A 6,250-nucleotide genomic window follows, 5' to 3' on the forward strand; every position below is an offset into this window, starting at 1 on the left:
CTACCAAGAAGGAGTGTGTGTGGAGTGTGGATGGGGTGGGGGGTGCTCTCATTGCGGGAGGTCCTCACAAAGAGGTGAGGCTGGATCTGAGAGTGATCCCCTCTGATGGTGACCTGGGCCGTTCTTTGGGACATCTGGTGAGACTCAGCCTCCCGCCCCTCAGAGTCTCAGTGCTGATTGGCCGAGCAGGGGGCTATCCCCAGCGAGGAGACTCAGGTCCTTTTGGCCTCTTTTCAAATCAGGCAAATAAGTCACAACCAATCCAATGTATGGGATTAATCTTGCTGCTTCTCTCCATTAATTGTCTCTTAGCAGGTCATGATTTCCTCCAATGGTCTAGGTCTTCTAAAATACTTGCTGAATAATTCCTATGAACCACTGTTGGTCTGTAGCTCACCTGAGAGCACTTTTTTCTGATCAGTCACTGTATGAAATTCAAGATATCTCAGATAGGTTGAAAGTCAGGAGCAGTGTTTCCTCACATTTTGTATGTCCGTGTGCGGAATGAATTTTGTGATGTGCACCAATATGTGCAATTTTGTTATGTGACACATCACCTGTATATTGCTGCACATCACAAAATTCATTCTGCACATGGACGGTGTGTGGCAGGGGTGAGGCTGAAGGGTTCAGAGTGTGGGAGGGGGCTGAAGTGGGGCAGAGGGTTGGGGTGTGGGCTGTGGGGTGGGGCTGGGAATGAGGGGCTCAGGGCTAGGGCAGAGGGTTGGGGTGCAGGGGGTGAGGGCTCTGGCTGGGGTTGCGGGCTTTGGGATGGGCCTAGGAATGAGGGGCTCAGGGCTAGGGCAGAGGGCTGTGGTGCAGGGGGAGAGGGCTCCGGCTGGGGGTGTGGGCTCTGCGGTAGGGCTTGGAATGAGGGCTTTGGGGAGCAGGTTGCCCGAGGGAGAGAGGACTCCCCCCAGCCCTCTCTCACCACAGCAGCTCAGGGCCAGGTGAGAGAGCACCTGTCTCCTGGCCGCAGCAGCTCTGGTGGGGCTGGGCTGGGGCTGGGGGAGGGGACAGGATTTATTTTTCCTAAGTCAAAACGGGGAAGGGAAGGAGTTATGCTTCAGTTTTTACCTTATAAACTATGGTCCTGTCTAATATATAAGACACTATGGGAATAAGACACCATGTCATGTGGTGACATCACAAGAGCAGAGGGTGTGAGAACTGCAGCAACCGAGAGGGCAGGGGATTTAGTGTCAGATTGCTTCAAATGCGGCATTCGTCGGCTGACATTTAACAGCAATGCTTAGCTAACAGAATGGAGAAAGGAATTCTCTGCTAAAGATTCAACCTGCCCCTTTGGCCAACTCCACCCCTTCCCTGAACAGAGTGTGCTCAGAACAACACCCGCCCCCCCACACACACACGCAAGCCCACAGCTGGGCACCCAGCACAAAGCAAGGGAGGGGGTTGTTTGGTTTGTTTTATTTTTACTTTGCAAAAGGTTTTTTCAAAAGCATTTTCTGCCCCTCTTACCCATGGCAAGGAAGCAGGTGGTTGGGGGGGAAGGGATCCTGAGAGTGGTGGAGCCAGGGCAGTGGGGGGAAGTTGCCGGAGGCTGAAGAGGGCAACGGGGGGCTGAAGGTGACCAGGTGCGGTGAGGGGAAGGGGACATTTGGGGGGAGGCTGAAGGGGGCAATGGGTTGAAGGAGGCTGGGGCACAGTGGCAATTGTGGGGGCTGCTCATCCCCATGGGAGGGGAGGAGGAAGAGGAGCTGCCCTTGTATCAGAAGCTGTTTCCTATTAGAACTTGCAACTTCACTGTTCCTGAGCAGGGTCCTGTGATCAAAGGGGAACTAGATGGGTTCATGGAGGAGAGGTCCAGCAATGGCTGTTAGCCGGGATGGGCAGGGATGTGTCCCTAACCTCTGTCTGTCAGAAGCTGGGAATTGGGCAACAGGGGATGGGTCACTGGATGATTCCTGTCTGTTCATTCCCTCTGGGGCACCTGGCACTGGCCACTATTGGCAGACAGGACACTGGGCTAGATGGACCTTTGGTCTGACCCAGTCTGGCTGTCCTTATCTTCTAATGTTCTTCTCACATGCTCAGTAACATCTGCAAGTTGCTGCCCTCACGCGCCATCAGAATCTACTCCCTGCAATCAAAGGCAGGGAATATCCCCCTGAAGGGGAGAAATCGGAGGGGAGGGATGGGCAGAGGGACAAACTGGGACAAGCTCAGGGGTTCAGACTGGGGTGGGGGGCGGTCTGCCCTGCCAGGTAGGTGCAGAAGGGAAAACCCCCAGATAGAGGGAGGCAGAGGGGATAAAAGTTACGACGGGTCGGGGGAGCCGTCAGGAGCAGTTCCAAACTAGGGTGTGGTGGAGGGTAGAAGGACTTGTGTTCCTCACTGGATGGTCCAGCTCAGCACCCCCTCCCCAGGGCTGTGGTGTTAAAGGCCCCGGGTGGCCCAGTGCCCAGGTACCGCAGCTCTGCTCTAGCTGAAATGGTGACTGAGCTGCCGAAGGAGACTTGATTCAGGGAAATAGTTTACACCCTCCCCCCCCACCCCCCTGGGCTCTGCTGGCATCAGCTCCTGAGCCAGAGACTGCAGGTGATACGAGAGATCTGGGGTAAGTGCTGGGCCCAGGCTGGAAAGTGACTCTGCAGAAATGGCTCCTGCTCGCCCCATCCCTGCCCCAGAGTTTCTGCGCGGCTCAGAGCTGCTGCCCAACACACCCAGGCTCACCCCGTTAGCAGTGGCTGTAGCTATTGGCGAGGAAACGCCCACGGGAATGCAGGACAGTGACCGGCTCTTCGTGCAGGAGGGAGAGGGGAGAGACTGGGCGGGGCAGCTGGAGCAATCAGTGGGGAGGGAGGTTCCGGGCACCCAGCCTTGCCCAGCTCCATTCCCTGCAGCCCCCCGGGGCAGTGACTTTCCTGGGAGAGGGGAGGGGCAGAGAGAGGAAAAGCCAGTTCCTGCCTCTGCCTGGTCCCTGCGCTGCTGAGGGAATGGGCTGTTCTGGGGACAGTGTCGGGGGATCCCCCAAAGGGGCTCCTTTGATTCTGCTCTTTTCTGGCGTTTCCTCCCGAATTTCCCTTCTCACTCTGACAGGCTGCAGAATAACGACCCCGTTTTGCTCCAGACCGTCCCATCTTCCTAGGGGCCGGGGAAGGGAAATGGCTGTGGTGGATCCAGCTCAGGTAGGGGATTTTGGGGGAGGTGCTGGGGAGGGTTGTTGTAGAGGGGGAGGGCCATGAAATCATAGAGTTCACAGTTCTAAGGAAGGGTAGAAGGGAGTACAGCAAAATAGAGACAATGGATTTCAGGAAGGCGGATTTTGCTAAGCTCAGAGAGCTGATAGGTAAGGTCCCAGGGGAATCAAAACTGAGGGGAAAAACAACTGAGGAGAGTTGGCAGTTTTTCAAAGGGACACTATTAAGGGCCTGAAAGCAAGCTATTCCGCTGAGTAGGAAAGATAGGAAATGTGGCAAAAGACCTCCTTGGCTTAACCACGAGATCTTGCATGATCTAAAAAATAAAAGGAATCATATAAAAAATGGAAACTAGGACAGATTACAAAGGATAAATATAGGCAAACAACACAGGAATGCAGGGGCAAGATTAGAAAGGCAAAGGCACAAAATGAGCTCAAACTGGCTACGGGAATAAAGGGAAACAAGAAGCCTTTTTATCAATACTGTCGGAGAAAAACACAGTTCTCACTCTTTGGTTGGGTACAGCAAAATCAGATACTTTATTCTCTCTCTATCAATTGCATAGAGGGAGAGAGTGCACTAGGACACAGGGTCTCCCCCTCCTAGGCAGGTCTCTCCCAGGTAAACAATTACAGCAAGCATTTATACCTTTTGTTACAGACAATAATGAGCAACAGCTGCATTTTGTTTATACATAGGTCATCCTGATATCTTATTTTCCTCACTTGTTTAGACTCTAGTCTACATACAATATTATCTACACAAGGTCGCAACAACTTCTCACACAGTTCTTTCCCACTCGCCTCACACAATCCTCGCTTCTACAAATCTGGCGTTATTAGGGTTACAGTTAGCCTAACTCTTGCTAACAAACTGTCATGCATTGCAATCCCCTTCCTGTCCGTTCTTTCTCTGCTTCCACAATACATTAGAAGCAAGAGGAAGACCAAGGACAGGGTAGGCCCACTGCTCAGTGAGGAGGGAGAAACAGTAACAGGAAACTTGGAAATGGCAGAGATGCTTAATGACTTCTTTGTTTTGGTCTTCACCGAGAAGTCTGAAGGAATGACTAACATAGTGAATGCTAATGGGAAGGGGGTAGGTTTAGAAGATAAAATAAAAAAAGAACAAGTTAAAAATCACTTAGAAAAGTTAGATGCCTGCAAGTCACCAGGGCCTGATGAAATGCATCCTAGAATACTCAAGGAGCTAATAGAGGAGGTATCTGAGCCTCTAGCTATTATCTTTGGAAAATCATGGGAGATAGGAGAGATTCCAGAGGACTGGAAAAGGGCAAATATAGTGCCCATCTCTAAAAAGGGAAATAAAAACAAGCCAGGAAACTACAGACCAGTTAGTTTAACTTCTGTGCCAGGGAAGATAATGGAGCAAGTAATCAAGGAAATCATCTGCAAACACTTGGAAGGTGGTAAGGTGATAGGGAATAGCCAGCATGGATTTGTAAAGAACAAATCATGTCAAACCAATCTGATAGCTTTCTTTGCTAGGATAACGAGTCTTGTGGATAAGGGAGAAGCGGTGGATGTGGTATACCTAGACTTCAGTAAGGCATTTGATAGGGTCTCGCATGATATTCTTGTTGATAAACTAGGCAAATACAACTTAGATGGGGCTACTATAAGGTGGGTGCATAACTGGCTGGATAACCGTACTCAGAGAGTAGTTATTAATGGTTCCCAATCCTGCTGGAAAGGTATACCAAGTGGGGTTCCGCAGGGGTCTGTTTTGGGACCGGCTCTGTTCAATATCTTCATCAACGACTTAGATATTGGCATAGAAAGGACGGTTATTAAATTTGCAGATGATACCAAACTGGAAGGGATTGCAACTGCTTTGGAGGATAGGGTCATAATTCAAAATGATCTGGACAAATTGGAGAAATGGTCTGAGGTAAACAGGATGAAGTTTAACAAAGACAAATGCAAAGTGCTCCACTTAGGAAGGAACAATCAGTTTCACACATACAGAATGGGAAGAGACTGTCTAGGAAGGAGTACGGCAGAAAGGGATCTAGGTGTTCTAGTGGACCACAAGCTAAATATGAGTCAACAGTGTGATGCTGTTGCAAAAAAAGCAAACATGATTCTGGGATGCATTAACAGGTGTGTTATGAGCAAGACATAAGAAGTCATTCTTGCGCTCTACTCTGCGCTGGTTAGGCCTCAACTGGAGTATTGTGTCCAGTTCTGGGCACCACATTTCAAGGAAGATGTGGAGAAATTGGAGAGGGTCCAGAGAAGAGCAACAAGAATGATTAAAGGTCTTGAGAACATGACCTATGAAGGAAGGCTGAAAGAATTGGGTTTGTTTAGTTTGGAAAGGAGAAGACTGAGAGGGGACATGATAGCAGTTTTCAGGTATCTAAAAGGGTGTCATAAGGAGGAGGGAGAAAACTTGTTCAGTAAACACTGGAATAAACTGCCTAGGGAGGTTGTGGAATCTCCATCTCTGGAGATATTTAAGAGTAGGCTAGATAAATATCTATCCGGGATGGTCTAGACAGTATTTGGTCCTGCCATGAGGGCAGGGGACTGGACTCAATGACCTCTCGAGGTCCCTTCCAGTCCTAGAATCTATGAATCTATGAAGGAGGCAACAACCTGTCATGTGTGATCTAAGGAGCAGGAAAAGAATCTGGGAATTACCTTTTGTAAAATCTCATCTTCTTTCGAAAACCTGTGGAAATAGCTGATTCAAGAAGTTGTTGACAGATGGATAGTACACGTCTGTCAGCTCCTGGGTTCACCAGCCATTGTCAACCAAGCAAGTTGGCAGACTGAAGGCAGGGCAAGAATGCTGAACCAGAATGGTCTTTGCTCTTGTCACACATGACATCACAATAAACTTATGCATACACACACACACACACACACACATAGACATTCAGACAGAGGCTGGTACCATTAGCAACACTGAGAGACTCGGCCAAAATCTCTAGGAATTTTGATTTCTGAGAGGGGCTGCACAAAGGATTGATACTTTGCATGTACAGAATATATCACATTGTACCTGGGGAGTCACAAAGTAGTTTACAAACTTGAATTCAAGGAGCCTGACAGCTG

Source organism: Emys orbicularis, chromosome 5 (assembly GCF_028017835.1).
Source record: "Emys orbicularis isolate rEmyOrb1 chromosome 5, rEmyOrb1.hap1, whole genome shotgun sequence".
NCBI lineage: Eukaryota > Metazoa > Chordata > Testudines > Emydidae > Emys > Emys orbicularis.